Source organism: Pseudophryne corroboree, chromosome 10 (genome assembly GCF_028390025.1).
Source record: "Pseudophryne corroboree isolate aPseCor3 chromosome 10, aPseCor3.hap2, whole genome shotgun sequence".
NCBI lineage: Eukaryota > Metazoa > Chordata > Amphibia > Anura > Myobatrachidae > Pseudophryne > Pseudophryne corroboree.
Window position 1 is genome coordinate 25,779,444 of NC_086453.1, and position 17,450 is coordinate 25,796,893.

Here is a 17,450-nt window from a genome sequence, read left to right on the forward strand (position 1 = left end):
TATTTGTAATGTCAAAATGTGTGACATCACATAGGGGTGGAGCAGAGTGGCAGAGTCTTTTTTGTTTTTGGAGGGAGGGGTTATATCTATTTTGACAGTCCCAGGTCCCATAATTTCTGATGGCAGCCCTGGCGGTGTGGTATTATGCTAATGACGCAGGAGGTGTCTTGTGTTTATAGAATCTTCCTACCGGCTTCTCTGATCTACTACTGCTGCTTCAGAGGCGACCAAGCAGAAATACGTCTCTACTTATTTATATATATACATATTTATATATACTTGCAAGGCAGTCGGCACTCCCAGGCTCTTTAAACAACTTGCTCCGTGCCAGTTCAAAAATTCATCATGTAAGTCCAGCAAAAGAACGGCACTGGAGACAGTAGATTGCAATGAAGGATGTATTAAACAGGCTACAGCTGTTTCAGGGCTTCTGCCCTTTCCTCAGGCCAAATACATGTGAAGACAAACAAACACAAAACACTTACCCAGCTAAATACCCCCGGAGCACACTCGCCGCCGCGTCTCCACGCCGTCCTGCTTCCGGGTACAGAGCCGCCAGGTCACTTCCGCCCAGTACGTAGCTTGTCGCCATGGCAACCCAGCGCTTGCTTGTCAACCAGGCGCAGCCGCTCTGTCTCGGAGACCCACAGGCCGCTCTCCCCATGGTCAGGCGCTGGATGGGCACGGACTCCAAGGGTGCTCCCTATAGTAGAAAAATAAACATGCACTAAACCAAGGTGCATAATAAAAAATGCATTAAAATTGCATTAAAATATACATTCTATACGTGGCACTTTCTTAGATATACAAATCCATTTATAGGAAAATCACACTGATCCCGGCTGATACATGTCTACATTACACCAAAGACCACTCCCCCTATCTGAACACCAAATAGCTGTCATTAACAGTAAAACTATCACTACCATCACCCAGAAAAATCTCTGGATAAGGTTGTGAAGTAGTTCAATGACCCAGAGACACCTCTAGGTCAAAGGAATTAATTGATTAATCGGAAAGAATATAGGTAAACTAAAAACCCAGGTCACAGGCTTCTAAATAAACACATTCCAATTAACTTTTTCATTGAGACCCCGTGGCCAAAAAGTATCCAACCTCATGATCCACCGGGTCTCTTTCTCCAACAGGATCTTTGCCCTATCTCCTCCTCTCAGTGTCGGTGGTGCATGTTCTATACCAAAGTATTTTAAAGAATTAATGGTATGATGGGCTGATAGAAAATGTCGGGCCACCGGCTGATCTACCAGCTTACCCTCCAACGTCAATTTAATGGCTGAACGATGAGCCGCCATGCGTTCACTGAATTTTCGTGTAGTCTGCCCTATGTAGAACAAACCACATGGGCAGACTATGGCATAGACAACATAAGATGTGCTACATGTAATCTAGAGATGAGCGGGTTCGGTTCCTCGGAATCCGAACCCGCCCGAACTTCAGTTTTTTTTACACGGGGCCGAGCGACTCGGATCTTCCCGCCTTGCTCGGTTAACCCGAGCGCGCCCGAACGTCATCATCCTGCTGTCGGATTCTCGCGAGGCTCGGATTCTATCGCGAGACTCGGATTCTATATAAGGAGCCGCGCGTCGCCGCCATTTTCACACGTGCATTGAGATTGATAGGGAGAGGACGTGGCTGGCGTCCTCTCCGTTTAGAGTGACTAGTACTAGAGAGAGACACAAATTTTGGGGAGCATATAGGAGGAGTACTACTTGCTGCTGATAGTGTGACCAGTGACCAGTGCCACCAGTTTAATTAATCCGTTCTCTGCCTGAAAAAAAACGATACACAGTGTGACACAGTCACACATACCATATCTGTGCTCAGCCCAGTGTGCTGCATCATATACTGTATATCATTATCTGACTGTGCTGAGTGCTCACTGCTCACACAGCTTAATTGTGGGGGAGACTGGGGAGCAGTTATAGCAGGAGTACATATTTTAAGTACAGTGCACACTTTTGCTGCCAGAGTGCCACTGCCAGTGTGACTGACCAGTGACCACTGACCACCAGTATTGTGATTGTCTGCTGACCACCAGTATATTGTGATTGTCTGCCTGAAAAAGTTAAACACTCGTCGTGTGGTGTTTTTTATAAACGCATTCTGCAGACAGTGTCCAGCAGGTCCGTCATTACATAATATATACCTGTCCGGCTGCAGTACTAGTGTGATATATATATATATATTTTAATTTTATCTCATTATCATCCAGTCTATATTAGCAGCAGACACAGTACGGTAGTCCACGGCTGTAGCTACCTCTGTGTCGGCAGTCGCTCATCCATCCATAATTGTATACCACCTACCCGTGTTTTTTTTTTTTTTCTATCTTCTTGATACTAGTAGCTTACTTTAGGAGTCTGCAGTGCTGACAGACAGTGTCCAGCAGGTCCGTCATTACATAATATATACCTGTCCGGCTGCAGTACTAGTGTGATATATATATATATTTTAATTTTATCTCATTATCATCCAGTCTATATTAGCAGCAGACACAGTACGGTAGTCCACGGCTGTAGCTACCTCTGTGTCGGCAGTCGCTCGTCCATCCATAATTGTATACCACCTACCCGTGGTTTATTTTTTTTTTCTATCTTCTTGATACTAGTAGCTTACTTTAGGAGTCTGCAGTGCTGAGTCTGACAGACAGTGTCCAGCAGGTCCGTCATTACATAATATATACCTGTCCGGCTGCAGTACTAGTGTGATATATATATATATTTTAATTTTATCTCATTATCATCCAGTCTATATTAGCAGCAGACACAGTACGGTAGTCCATGGCTGTAGCTACCTCTGTGTCGGCAGTCGCTCGTCCATCCATAATTGTATACCACCTACCCGTGGTTTATTTTTTTTTCTATCTTCTTGATACTAGTAGCTTACTTTAGGAGTCTGCAGTGCTGAGTCTGACAGACAGTGTCCAGCAGGTCCGTCATTACATAATATATACCTGTCCGGCTGCAGTACTAGTGTGATATATATATATATTTTAATTTTATCTCATTATCATCCAGTCTATATTAGCAGCAGACACAGTACGGTAGTCCACGGCTGTAGCTAACTCTGTGTCGGCAGTCGCTCGTCCATCCATAATTGTATACCACCTACCCGTGGTTTATTTTTTTTTTCTATCTTCTTGATACTAGTAGCTTACTTTAGGAGTCTGCAGTGCTGAGTCTGACAGACAGTGTCCAGCAGGTCCGTCATTACATAATATATACCTGTCCGGCTGCAGTACTAGTGTGATATATATATATATTTTAATTTTATCTCATTATCATCCAGTCTATATTAGCAGCAGACACAGTACGGTAGTCCACGGCTGTAGCTACCTCTGTGTCGGCAGTCGCTCGTCCATCCATAAGTATACTAGTATCCATCCATCTCCATTGTTTACCTGAGGTGCCTTTTAGTTGTGCCTATTAAAATATGGAGAACAAAAATGTTGAGGTTCCAAAATTAGGGAAAGATCAAGATCCACTTCCACCTCGTGCTGAAGCTGCTGCCACTAGTCATGGCCGAGACGATGAAATGCCAGCAACGTCGTCTGCCAAGGCCGATGCCCAATGTCATAGTACAGAGCATGTAAAATCCAAAACACCAAATATCAGTAAAAAAAGGAGTCAAAAATCTAAAATAAAATTGTCGGAGGAGAAGCGTAAACTTGCCAATATGCCATTTACCACACGGAGTGGCAAGGAACGGCTGAGGCCCTGGCCTATGTTCATGGCTAGTGGTTCAGCTTCACATGAGGATGGAAGCACTCAGCCTCTCGCTAGAAAAATGAAAAGACTCAAGCTGGCAAAAGCACCGCAAAGAACTGTGCGTTCTTCGAAATCCCAAATCCACAAGGAGAGTCCAATTGTGTCGGTTGCGATGCCTGACCTTCCCAACACTGGACGTGAAGAGCATGCGCCTTCCACCATTTGCACGCCCCCTGCAAGTGCTGGAAGGAGCACCCGCAGTCCAGTTCCTGATAGTCAGATTGAAGATGTCAGTGTTGAAGTACACCAGGATGAGGAGGATATGGGTGTTGCTGGCGCTGGGGAGGAAATTGACAAGGAGGATTCTGATGGTGAGGTGGTTTGTTTAAGTCAGGCACCCGGGGAGACACCTGTTGTCCGTGGGAGGAATATGGCCGTTGACATGCCTGGTGAAAATACCAAAAAAATCAGCTCTTCGGTGTGGAAGTATTTCAACAGAAATGCGGACAACATTTGTCAAGCCGTGTGTTGCCTTTGTCAAGCTGTAATAAGTAGGGGTAAGGACGTTAACCACCTCGGAACATCCTCCCTTATACGTCACCTGCAGCGCATTCATAATAAGTCAGTGACAAGTTAAAAAACTTTGGGCGACAGCGGAAGCAGTCCACTGACCAGTAAATCCCTTCCTCTTGTAACCAAGCTCACGCAAACCACCCCACCAACTCCCTCAGTGTCAATTTCCTCCTTCCCCAGGAATGCCAATAGTCCTGCAGGCCATGTCACTGGCAATTCTGACGAGTCCTCTCCTGCCTGGGATTCCTCCGATGCATCCTTGCGTGTAACGCCTACTGCTGCTGGTGCTGCTGTTGTTGCTGCTGGGAGTCGATGGTCATCCCAGAGGGGAAGTCGTAAGCCCACTTTTACTACTTCCACCAAGCAATTGACTGTCCAACAGTCCTTTGCGAGGAAGATGAAATATCACAGCAGTCATCCTGTTGCAAAGCGGATAACTGAGGCCTTGACAACTATGTTGGTGTTAGACGTGCATCCGGTATCCGCCGTTAGTTCACAGGGAACTAGACAATTTCTTGAGGTAGTGTGCCCCCGTTACCAAATACCATCTAGGTTCCACTTCTTTAGGCAGGCGATACCGAGAATGTACACAGACGTCAGAAAAAGACTCACCAGTGTCCTAAAAAATGCAGCTGTACCCAATGTCCACTTAACCACGGACATGTGGACAAGTGGAGCAGGGCAGGGTCAGGACTATATGACTGTGACAGCCCACTGGGTAGATGTATGGACTCCCGCCGCAAGAACAGCAGCGGCGGCACCAGTAGCAGCATCTCGCAAACGCCAACTCTTTCCTAGGCAGGCTACGCTTTGTATCACCGGTTTCCAGAATACGCACACAGCTGAAAACCTCTTACGGCAACTGAGGAAGATCATCGCGGAATGGCTTACCCCAATTGGACTCTCCTGTGGATTTGTAGCATCGGACAACGCCAGCAATATTGTGTGTGCATTAAATATGGGCAAATTCCAGCACGTCCCATGTTTTGCACATACCTTGAATTTGGTGGTGCAGAATTTTTAAAAAAACGACAGGGGCGTGCAAGAGATGCTGTCGGTGGCCAGAAGAATTGCGGGACACTTTCGGCGTACAGGCACCACGTACAGAAGACTGGAGCACCACCAAAAACGCCTGAACCTGCCCTGCCATCATCTGAAGCAAGAAGTGGTAACGAGGTGGAATTCAACCCTATATATGCTTCAGAGGTTGGAGGAGCAGCAAAAGGCCGTTCAAGCCTATACAATTGAGCACGATATAGGAGGTGGAATGTACCTGTCTCAAGCGCAGTGGAGAATGATTTCAACGTTGTGCAAGGTTCTGCAACCTTTTGAACTTGCCACACGTGAAGTCAGTTCAGACACTGCCAGCCTGAGTCAGGTCATTCCCCTCATCAGGCTTTTGCAGAAGAAGCTGGAGGCATTGAAGGAGGAGCTAAAAGGGAGCGATTCCGCTAGGCATGTGGGACTTGTGGATGGAGCCCTTAATTCGCTTAACAAGGATTCACGGGTGGTCAATCTGTTGAAATCAGAGCACTACATTTTGGCCACCGTGCTCGATCCTAGATTTAAAACCTACCTTGGATCTCTCTTTCCGGCACACACAAGTTTGCTGGGGTTCAAAGACCTGCTGGTGACAAAATTGTCAAATCAAGCGGAACGCGACCTGTCAACATCTCCTCCTTCACATTCTCCCGCAACTGGGGGTGCGAGGAAAAGGCTCAGAATTCCGAGCCCACCCGCTGGCGGTGATGCAGGGCAGTCTGGAGCGACTGCTGATGCTGACATCTGGTCCGGACTGAAGGACCTGACAATGATTACGGACATGTCGTCTACTGTCACTGCATATGATTCTCTCCCCATTGAAAGAATGGTGGAGGATTATATGAGTGACCGCATCCAAGTAGGCACGTCAGACAGTCCGTACTTATACTGGCAGGAAAAAGAGGCAATTTGGAGGCCCTTGCACAAAATGGCTTTATTCTACCTAAGTTGCCCTCCCACAAGTGTGTACTCCGAAAGAGTGTTTAGTGCCGCCGCTCACCTTGTCAGCAATCGGCGTACGAGGTTACTTCCAGAAAATGTGGAGAAGATGATGTTCATTAAAATGAATTATAATCAATTCCTCCGTGGAGACATTGACCAGCAGCAATTGCCTCCACAAAGTACACAGGGAGCTGAGATGGTGGATTCCAGTGGGGACGAATTGATAATCTGTGAGGAGCGGGATGTACACGGTGATATATCGGAGGATGATGATGAGGTGGACATCTTGCCTCTGTAGAGCCAGTTTGTGCAAGGAGAGATTAATTGCTTCTTTTTCGGTGGGGGTCCAAACCAACCCGTCATTTCAGTCACAGTCGTGTGGCAGACCCTGTCACTGAAATGATGGGTTGGTTAAAGTGTGCATGTCCTGTTTATACAACATAAGGGTGAGTGGGAGGGCCCAAGGACAATTCCATCTTGCACCTCTTTTTTCTTTCATTTTTCTTTGCGTCATGTGCTGTTTGGGGAGTGTTTTTTGGAAGGGCCATCCTGCGTGACACTGCAGTGCCACTCCTAGATGGGCCAGGTGTTTGTGTCGGCCACTAGGGTCGCTTAGCTTACTCACACAGCTACCTCATTGCGCCTCTTTTTTTCTTCTTTGCGTCATGTGCTGTTTGGGGAGTGTTTTTTGGAAGGGCCATCCTGCGTGACACTGCAGTGCCACTCCTAGATGGGCCAGGTGTTTGTGTCGGCCACTAGGGTCGCTTAGCTTACTCACACAGCTACCTCATTGCGCCTCTTTTTTTCTTCTTTGCGTCATGTGCTGTTTGGGGAGTGTTTTTTGGAAGGGCCATCCTGCGTGACACTGCAGTGCCACTCCTAGATGGGCCAGGTGTTTGTGTCGGCCACTAGGGTCGCTTAGCTTACTCACACAGCTACCTCATTGCGCCTCTTTTTTTCTTCTTTGCGTCATGTGCTGTTTGGGGAGTGTTTTTTGGAAGGGCCATCCTGCGTGACACTGCAGTGCCACTCCTAGATGGGCCAGGTGTTTGTGTCGGCCACTAGGGTCGCTTAGCTTACTCACACAGCTACCTCATTGCGCCTCTTTTTTTCTTCTTTGCGTCATGTGCTGTTTGGGGAGTGTTTTTTGGAAGGGCCATCCTGCGTGACACTGCAGTGCCACTCCTAGATGGGCCAGGTGTTTGTGTCGGCCACTAGGGTCGCTTAGCTTACTCACACAGCTACCTCATTGCGCCTCTTTTTTTCTTCTTTGCGTCATGTGCTGTTTGGGGAGTGTTTTTTGGAAGGGCCATCCTGCGTGACACTGCAGTGCCACTCCTAGATGGGCCAGGTGTTTGTGTCGGCCACTAGGGTCGCTTAGCTTACTCACACAGCTACCTCATTGCGCCTCTTTTTTTCTTCTTTGCGTCATGTGCTGTTTGGGGAGTGTTTTTTGGAAGGGCCATCCTGCGTGACACTGCAGTGCCACTCCTAGATGGGCCAGGTGTTTGTGTCGGCCACTAGGGTCGCTTAGCTTACTCACACAGCTACCTCATTGCGCCTCTTTTTTTCTTCTTTGCGTCATGTGCTGTTTGGGGAGTGTTTTTTGGAAGGGCCATCCTGCGTGACACTGCAGTGCCACTCCTAGATGGGCCAGGTGTTTGTGTCGGCCACTAGGGTCGCTTAGCTTACTCACACAGCTACCTCATTGCGCCTCTTTTTTTCTTCTTTGCGTCATGTGCTGTTTGGGGAGTGTTTTTTGGAAGGGCCATCCTGCGTGACACTGCAGTGCCACTCCTAGATGGGCCAGGTGTTTGTGTCGGCCACTAGGGTCGCTTAGCTTACTCACACAGCTACCTCATTGCGCCTCTTTTTTTCTTCTTTGCGTCATGTGCTGTTTGGGGAGTGTTTTTTGGAAGGGCCATCCTGCGTGACACTGCAGTGCCACTCCTAGATGGGCCAGGTGTTTGTGTCGGCCACTAGGGTCGCTTAGCTTACTCACACAGCTACCTCATTGCGCCTCTTTTTTTCTTCTTTGCATCATGTGCTGTTTGGGGAGTGTTTTTTGGAAGGGCCATCCTGCGTGACACTGCAGTGCCACTCCTAGATGGGCCAGGTGTTTGTGTCGGCCACTAGGGTCGCTTAGCTTACTCACACAGCTACCTCATTGCGCCTCTTTTTTTCTGCTTTGCGTCATGTGCTGTTTGGGGAGTGTTTTTTGGAAGGGCCATCCTGCGTGACACTGCAGTGCCACTCCTAGATGGGCCAGGTGTTTGTGTCGGCCACTAGGGTCGCTTAGCTTACTCACACAGCTACCTCATTGCGCCTCTTTTTTTCTTCTTTGCGTCATGTGCTGTTTGGGGAGTGTTTTTTGGAAGGGCCATCCTGCGTGACACTGCAGTGCCACTCCTAGATGGGCCAGGTGTTTGTGTCGGCCACTAGGGTCGCTTAGCTTAGTCATCCAGCGACCTCGGTGCAAATTTAGGACTAAAAATAATATTGTGAGGTGTGAGGTGTTCAGAATAGACTGAAAATGAGTGGAAATTATGGTTTTTGAGGTTAATAATACTTTGGGATCAAAATGACCCCCAAATTCTATGATTTAAGCTGTTTTTTAGGGTTTTTTGAAAAAAACACCCGAATCCAAAACACACCCGAATCCGACAAAAAAAATTCGGTGAGGTTTTGCCAAAACGCGGTCGAACCCAAAACACGGCCGCGGAACCGAACCCAAAACCAAAACACAAAACCCGAAAAATTTCAAGTGCACATCTCTAATGTAATCACCTGTCTGATGTTGAATGTTACGTTGCGTATTGGATGTTTAAATTCTTTACAGGCAATCATGTGTTTACACGTAGCACATTTAGGACACCGATAGCAGCCAGGGTTTTTTTTTTGGATGATCACTTCATCCAACCTCTTCATTCCTGAAATATCTGTTCTTGCAACAAGATCACGGAGATTGGCCCCCCTCCTGAAAGCTGTGATTGGTTTCAATCCTTTAAAAGATGGCAAATCTGGGTCTGACGCCACTATTGGGCAAAGCGCGTCTGAAGCCCTGTGAACAATAGGGCTGGCAGTTGAGAAGTCACACGGCCACGGCAAAAGATTTCTAGATGCTTTTGGTATCGGGTGTAATAAATCATTCCTGGAAATTTGGAGTACCCTGTCTTTCTGTTTCTGTAACAAGGACCAATTGTATCCCCTGGCAAGAAATTTCGAAATCATATTATTTAATAATTCAGGAACTCTATCCCTGTCACTCGTGATGCGTGCGACCCGCATCATTTGCGACAGTGGGAGCCCCTTCTTCAGGGATTCAGGGTGATGACTGGAGGCCATCAGCAATGTGTTCCGGTCCGTGGGCTTGGAAAAGATCTCCGTGGAAATCACCCCATCATTCACCATAATTTTCACATCAAGGAACGTAACTTCCTTTTCGTTACATGTGTAGGTGAATTTGATGGGTGAGGGCAAGGCGTTGATCTCCGCCATCAAATCCACGAAGGCTTCTCTCCCACCGCCCCACAGCAGGAAGACATCGTCGATGTACGTAGTATACATCAAGATGTTGGTGGATACCCCCTGGTCCAGGAAGAACATTTTGTGTTCTTCCGCGAACATGAACACATTAGCGTACGAGGGTGCGACCGATGATCCCATCGCGCACCCTCATAGCTGTAAATAGAACTCACCGTCGAACAGGAAATAATTCCTGTACAACGTGAGCTCCAAAAGGGTCAAAAACAACCTATGATCAAATGCAGTTGTGGCTAGGTGTCTCTCAAGGAAACCCTGCATAGCCCTCATCCCCTCCGCATGGGGAATGGATGTGTAAAGGCTACGGACATCTAAACAGCACATCAGGGTGCCTGGAGCCAAGTTCCGTACTTCATGCAATTTAAGGATAAACGAGTTGGTGTCCTTGAGAAATGTTCTCTGTGCAGGTAACAATGGCTGAAGGATGCTGTCCAAAAGTTGTGACACTGGCTGATACAATGAGTCTCTAGCCGATATTATCGGCCTCCCCGGGGGGCTGGTTTGATTTTTGTGGAGCTTAGGTATTGTGTATAACAACGGGCTTTTTGGATGCATCACACAAAGGGCCTTGTGGACTTTAGCTGGTAACTGTCCCTCATCTCTCGCTTTATCTAGAATGGTAAAAAGTTCCTGCTGATATTCCAGAACAGGATTACCCCGTAGTTTGCAATAGACTCCTTCCTCCCCCAGTTGTGTCAGAGCCTCCTGATGGTAGTATTCGATATCTAAGATGACAATGGCCCCGCCCTTATCGGCGGGCCGGATAACAATATCATCGTACGTTCGTAAATGAGTAAGAGCCTGTCTCTCCACCATGGACAAGTTCCTTTTAATTTTAGCCGAAGCTGCCACAAATTTATTAATGGAATCATCCATTAACCTGCCAAAAGTTTTGATCGAAGAATTCAATGACACAGGGTCAAAGTTCGACCTAGACTTCTTCTGTAAAAAGGAATCAAAGATGGAGATTGTGCTATGCTCCTGTGGAGTATTCTGATAAAACTCCTTCAATCGGAGTTTCCTTGTGAATTTATGAAGATCCCTAGACCAGGCAAACGAATCATGCAAGTTGGTAGGCACGAAACTCAGTCCTTTACTAAGGACACCGATTTCATCGGGTGTAGTACGGCTGACCGGCGGTCTCCTGACCGCCGGTCAGCTTACCGACGCCGGGATCCCGGCAGCATACCGATGCCGGGATCCCGGCGGAGAAGGGCGAGTGCAGCAAGCCCCTTGCGGGCTCTCTGCGCTCTCCACGCTGCGCTCGCCACGCTGCGGGCTCGGTGGCGACCTGCGGTCGCCACGGGTTCTATTCCCACTCTATGGGTGTCGTGGACACCCACGAGTGGAAATAGTCCCTGTTGGTCGTCATGCCGACCATCGGGACAGTGACCCGTCGGGCAGGTGGAGGAGGTCATGTGACTGTCGGTCAGCTGACCGGCGGTCACATGAATACCACCCGATTTCATCAGATGTAAGCACTCTTTTAGACAAATTGAAGACTAATTGTAAGTCTTCCCTTGGGCCGCCCTTCTGACCCCTATATATATATATATATATATATATATATATATATATAAAACAAACATTAAATTAATAAAAACATTAAAAGTATGTATTTTACTAAAATAATGATGCAAGTTAATAGCATTTCTCTTCTGTTTATATAACTGAGATGTAAGAAGAATCATTGGTGTTTCTATAATGGGTGTAATGTGTATGGTGCACACCGGCTCCTGGGTTCAGTGGGGCCCCACACCACACGCACTGCACCCATATTTTGCTACTTACCTTTCCGGAGTCCCACGCCGGGCTCTGCAGCCAATGTGAAAATCACACCCAAAATGGCTGCCGTGCATGCAGTAGCGAAATTGGTCTCCGGAACATGGCGAGCACAATGTTTCATCCGGAGACCTGCGCATGCACAGCTGACTCCGGCACAATGCTGTAGACTACTTCGCCGTGCAGAGTTGGGGGCCCTATCCGGAGTCTGCACAGGGGCCCCCTCCTCTGTTGAAACACCCCTGTGAAGTATCATAGAAAAATATTACAGTGTAGGGTGTCCTACGAGAATAAGGGGGTCATTCAGACCTGATCGCACGCTAGGTTTTTTCGCTGCGCTGCAATATGGTCAGAACTGCACATGCCTATGCACCGCAATGCGCAGGCGCGTTATACGGGTACAAAGCGGATCGTTGCTGAGCGATGGATTTAACGAAGACTCCATTTGCGCAGCCGATCGCAAGCAGATTGACAGGAAGAAGGTGTTTGTGGGCAGGCGTGTCCAAGCGTTTGCAGGGTGGATGTCTGACGTCAATTCCGGGAACAAAACGACTGAAGTGATCGCAGCGGCTAAGTAAGTTCTGGGCAACTCAGAAACTGCACAAAACTTTTTTGTACCGCTCGGCTGCACATGCGATCGCACACTTGCAAAGCAAACATACACTCCAGTATCGGCGGCGACTATCTGATCGCAGCGCTGCAAAAAATAGCTAGCAGGTCTGAATTAGGCCCTAAGGGGGACATTTACTAAGCAGTGATAAGAGAGGAGAAGTGAGCCAGTGGAGAAATTTCCCCATCAACCAATCAGCAGCTCTGTATAATTGTATAGTATGCAAATTACAGATGTTACTTCAGTGCTGATTGGTTGCCACTGGCTCACTTCTCCACTCTTATCACTGCTTAGTAAATGTACCCCTAAGCAGTGACGGAACTAGCGAGCAGTGGGCCCATGTGCGACAAAATGCTTTGCCCCCCTTCCCCCTCATCCCATCCAAGTCTACCCCCTCACCCCTGGAGAGGATCTGGTGAGGGGGACCTGCTCAGGGCCAGGGAAATGGATACCTAGCAATAGTGCCGTAACTAGACATTTTAGCGCTGTGTGCAAGAAACGGCATCGGAGCCCCCCCACTCAATGCAAAACAGGGGCGGTGCGCGTCGTATGCGCGTTACATTTTTTTAGGGGTGTGGCTTCTTGGGGAAGTGGTGTGGCCACAAAATAATACCAATTCATATAACGGTGCACAGTAGTCTCCATTATTCAAATTACGCCGCACGGTAGCACCACTACACCAAGTAGAGCCTCTTTTACACCTTTCGGCAGACAGATTCCCCCTTTTACACATTACGGCAGACAGCGTCAACCTTTTACACATTACGGCAGACAGCATCCCCTTTTTTACACCTTACGGCAGACAGCGTCCCCTTTTTACACATTATGGCAGACAGCGTTCCCTTTTTTTACACATTATGGCAGACAGCGTCCCATTTTTTTTACACATTACGGCAGACAGCGTCCCATTTTTACACATTACGGCAGACAGCGTCCCATTTTTACACATTACGGCAGACAGAGTTCCCTTTTTTTACACATTACGGCAGACAGCGTCCCATTTTTACACATTTCGGCAGACAGCATCCCCTTTTTACACATTATGGCAGACAGAGTCCCCTTTTTTTACACATTACAGCAGACAGCGTCCCATTTTTACACATTATGACAGACAGCATCCCCTTTTTACACATTACGGCAGACAGAGTCTCATTTTTTTACACATTACGGTAGACAGCGTCTCATTTTTACACATTACGGCAGACATCGTCACCTTTTTACACATTATGGCAGACAGAGTCCCCTTTTTTTACACATTACGGCAGACAGCATCCCCTTTTTATACATTACAGCAGACAGCATACCCTTTTTACACATTACTGCAGACAGGATCCCCCTATTTACACATTATGGCATACAGCGTCCCCTTTTTTATACATTACGGCAGACGGCATCCCCTTTTTTACACATTACGGCAGACAGTCCCCCTTTTTACACATTAAGGCAGACAGAATAGATAGATAGATAGATAGATAGATAGAATAGACATACTGTTTCCTCTGGCTCAGGCTCCTCGTGCAGCTTCTGGCAGATCCCGGGCAGCCAGGGAGAAGGAGGAGGAGGGAGGGGGACTCGGGAGCTGCAGCAGCACTGTGTAATTGGTGGAGGCGATGCTGCTGCAGAGGGTGACAGGGAGAGGCAGTGGGTGACACGGAAAGGCATAGTGTGACAGGGGAGTCAGTGGCTGATATGGAGAGTGTGACAGGGAGAGGCAGTGGATGACAGGGAAAGGCAGAGGGTGACAGTAGGGTCAGTGGGTGACATGGAGAGGGTGACAGGGAGAGGCAGTGGATGACAGGGAAAGGCAGAGGGTGACAGGGGAGTCAGTTGGTAACATGGAGAGGGTGACAGGGAAAGGCATAGGGTGACAGGGGAGTAAGTGGCTGACAAGGAGAGGGTGACAGGGAGAGGCAGTGGATGACAGGGAGAGGCAGTGGGTGACAGGGAGAGGCAGTGGGTGACAGGGAAAGGCATAGGGTGACAGGGGAGTCAGTGGGTGACATGGAGAGGGTGACAGGGAGAGGCAGTAGCTGACAGGGAGAGGCAGTGGGTGACAGGGAAAGGCAGCGGGTGACAGGGGAGTCAGTGGTTGACATGGAGAGGGTGACAGGGAGAGGCAGTAGCTGACAGGGAGAGGCAGTGGGTGACAGGGAAAGGCATAGGGTGACTGGGGAGTCAGTGGGTGACATGGAGAGGGTTTCTGCGAGAGGCAGAGGGTGACAGGGTAGTCAGTGGCTGACATGGAGAGGGTGACAGGGAGAGGCAGTGGATGACAGGAAAAGGCAGAGGGTGACATGGGGAGTCAGTGGGTGACATGGAGAGGGTGACAGGGAGAGGCAGTTGCTGACAGGGAGAGGCAGTGGGTGACAGGAAAAGGCATAGGGTGACTGGGGAGTCAGTGGTTGACATGGAGAGGGTGACAGGGAGAGTCAAAATGTGACATGGGGACGGTGACTGTGAGAGACAGGGGGTGACATGCGGAGTCAGTGGGGGACTTGGAGAGGGTTACTGTGAGAGGCAGAGGGTGACAGGGGAGTCAGTGGGTGACATGGAAAGGGTGACAGGGAGAGGCAGTAGGTGACAGGGAAAGGCAGAGGGTGACAGGGCAGTCAGTGGGGGACATCGAGAAGGGTGACAGGGAGAGGCAGTGGAGGACAGGGAAAGGCAGAGGGTGACAGGGGAGTCAGTGAGTGACATGGAGAGGGTTACTGCGAGAGGCAGAGGGTGACAGGGGAGTCAGTGGGTGACATGGCGAGGATAACAGGGAGAGGCAGTGGATGACAGGAAAATGCAGAGGGTGACAGGGGAGTCAGTGGGTGACATGGAGAGGGTGACAGGAAGAGGCAGTAGGTGACAGGGAGAGGCAGTGGGTGACAGGTGTACAAGCACAATGTCCTGTGTGGTGTGGAGAACAGGGGAGCATATAACTTGACTGGTGCAGGAACGCAGCAGCCTCTGCTCTGTCCCTGATAGGGGTGCCCGCAGTTTGGCACCCGGTGAGACGGAATCTGACAGCGCCAGATACACCGGGTGTGAGCTGCCTTTAATTCACAGACAGCAGTGAATCAGAAATAATGTACAGCATCTGTTAATTAGGCAGTATGTGGCTGTGATCATCAGTGCTGATAGGTAGCAGTACTCCTCTATCAGTCTGGCACACACAAGGTCAGCCCTGCCCACCTAAGGTAAAGGGCAGGTCCCTCAGTCAGTGGGGCCCACCTGGGATGTTAGTGTATTAGAATGCTTAATATTTGTAGACACTCCCTTACTAACATGTGTAAGCCTGAATCTTCAGTGATGGTCCCTGGGACCAGGGGGATGCTGGGAAGTGGGTGGTCCAGTGTGCTGTGTGCCTGGAGTTGGTGATGGAATAAACAGCACAGCAGTGAACTCACATGTCTCTGTGTCCTGATGACTGGATTTACAAACATATGAACAAAACATGGTGTCAGAAGAAGTTTAACTTGGACTGCTAGTGCTCTCAGAGTGTGAAAGAATTTTGCAGAAGTCTGTAAGGTTGTGATACTCACTGTCTGCAAAGCCTGCCGTGTGCTCCTTTCTTCAAACAGTGAGTAACTATGGATAAACTAGCTCCTCCAACCGGCATGCTGATGTCTGGCAACTTGTCTGAAAACTGGAAAAGATTTAAGCAAATGTTTAATATATATCTTGCTGCATTTGGAGCTGATTCAGAGGCTGACAAAACGAAGGCATCCATTTTCCTCCATGTGATAGGAGAGGATGTGCTGGACATTTATAATAGTTTTCAGTTTGCTGAGGGGCAGAATATGGTGCTATCTTCTATATTGCAAAAGTTTGAAGATTACTTTGTGCCACGGAAAAATGTGACATATGATAGATATAAGTTTTTCACATGTGATCAGAAGTCTGGAGATGGATTTGATCAGTATGTTACAGAGCTTCAATCACTCAGTAAAACCTGTGAGTTTGGTGATTTAAAGGATTCACTGATTAGAGATCGTATTGTCTGTGGAATACCTGATAATGGACTCAGAGAGAGACTGCTGAGAGAGCAATACATAACACTAGAAAAGGCAGTGACTGTTACGTTCCTGATGCTCAGAACTAGAGAGATGTTGTGTAGTGAGTCCAGAGCACCAGGACGTGACGCTGAAATAAGGGGTGGTACGGAAATAGCCCCTAGCACCCTACCTCCATTGTTTCACCCGTGTGGTCAGTTCATGCCTGAGTGACTATGGTTTCTTGGGCCCACGGCAGCCGCGTTTGAAGGGCGGATTAGGTCTGCCCAACTCCGATGCCCCCAGGTCTTAGAGTGAGACAAGGCGTGAACCGAGACAGGATAATAACAAGGGGACCTCTAACTAAAGCAAACAGAAAGCTAGGGGCTACTAACAACCCTAAAACTAAATATATGTGCGGCACACCGCCAAAGGAAAAGAACAACAAGGGATACCACTGTCCACACCCCCACACGGCACCGTCATGTACCGGGGAGGACAGTGAAAAGCGGAAACCTCCGCAAAACCACCAGTACAAAATTAACACAAGGACTAAGCGGCCTAGGCCGCAACACGCGGCAGAAGCCGCTACTCACGAAACCGGGAGAGAACCCCAATAAACGAGAACCCCCAGATGACTGCAACAGGTTCACTTGGACTGGAAGGATTCCCAGGACCGGCTTCAGAACTCCAGGACTCAGGAGCACAGGGAGCAGGATCGACCAGATACAGCTGACCAGGAACAGACGTTGCAAGGCAGGAACAGCAAACAGGAAGCTATCACCGGCCAGGCTGCAGTGTGCTGGCTCCCATAAAAAGGCCCTGCTGGCCAATGACAGGAGGGCCAGCAAGACCAGCCCCCAGACCCTAATTACCCGTTGCTGTGCAGCTGCCCTGCTGCATGAACAACTAATCAATCTTATCTGGCAACGGGGAACGCGGTCCGCCAATGGCATCCCCGTTGCCATGGACCCAGCGGCTGTGGACGCCCGGCGTCCTAGCGTTGCCAGGGACCCGGCGGCTACAGTACGCACGGCGTCCTGGTGTTGCTAGGCGCCGGGCGGGCAGGGAGGGAGGTGCGGCGGCCGTGAGCGTCGCTCGGAAGCAGACCGAGCGGCGCCGCGGACCGTGGCACCTAACAGTACCCCCCCCCCCCTTGAGGAGGGGTTAAAGAACCCCTAAAGCTGGGTTTCTGAGGAAATTCCTAAAAGAATAATCTCTTAAGTTTAGGGGCATGTAAATTGTTATCCA